A 769-nucleotide genomic window follows, 5' to 3' on the forward strand; every position below is an offset into this window, starting at 1 on the left:
GTGTGTGTATGTATGTGCGGATACAAATTTTCGTCGACGATTTCGGGAACACCGATCAACCGATTTGAATAATTCAAAAAACATTCGATTCGTATTGATAAGGAGACGGGCTGATTAGTTTTTAGCGAAGGCAAGTCTAGCCGTTCCGAAGATACGGGCAAAAAGTACCAAAAATGGTAACTCAGTTTTTAAGAGAACGGAGCGTCTGATTTTAATAATTCAAAAAACATTTTACTTGTATTAACAAGAGAAAGAATTGAATTTTCATGAAGGCAGGTCTAGCGATTTTGAGATCTAATGAAAAAAAGTGAAAAAAAATGCCATTTGGCGGTCAAAAATGATCATTAGACATATGCACATCAAATTAATCAGATATTTTTATAGAGATTTTAACAATAAGTATATTTTTTTTTACATTTCTTGGGTTCCGTACCAGTGCTTATCCGTTAGACGGCGGCGCGCTTTGACATTTCGTCAGAATTTCCAAAATATGTCAAAATGAAGAAAACATTTTTAATTCAAAAAATTTTGTTTCAAAAAAAAATTTATTCAAAAATATTAATTTATTGTCAAATTTATAGTTTCTCAAAAATCGAATTTTTTGAAGAATTTTTTTTCAAAAAACGTTAATCGTTTTTAAAAAAATAATAATTTTTGGTACGGGAAGTTCCAGTAATTTGCCTTAAGGCACGATGCCCTAATTGCCTTAAGTCAAAATTCCACTTACAGCTAGTTTTATGTCACTCAACGTTTCGAATCATTCTTTTTG

The sequence above is a fragment of the Ctenocephalides felis genome, unplaced genomic scaffold (genome assembly GCF_003426905.1).
Source record: "Ctenocephalides felis isolate EL2017-DRISC unplaced genomic scaffold, ASM342690v1 CF-g0.4_SCAFFOLD_03571, whole genome shotgun sequence".
NCBI lineage: Eukaryota > Metazoa > Arthropoda > Insecta > Siphonaptera > Pulicidae > Ctenocephalides > Ctenocephalides felis.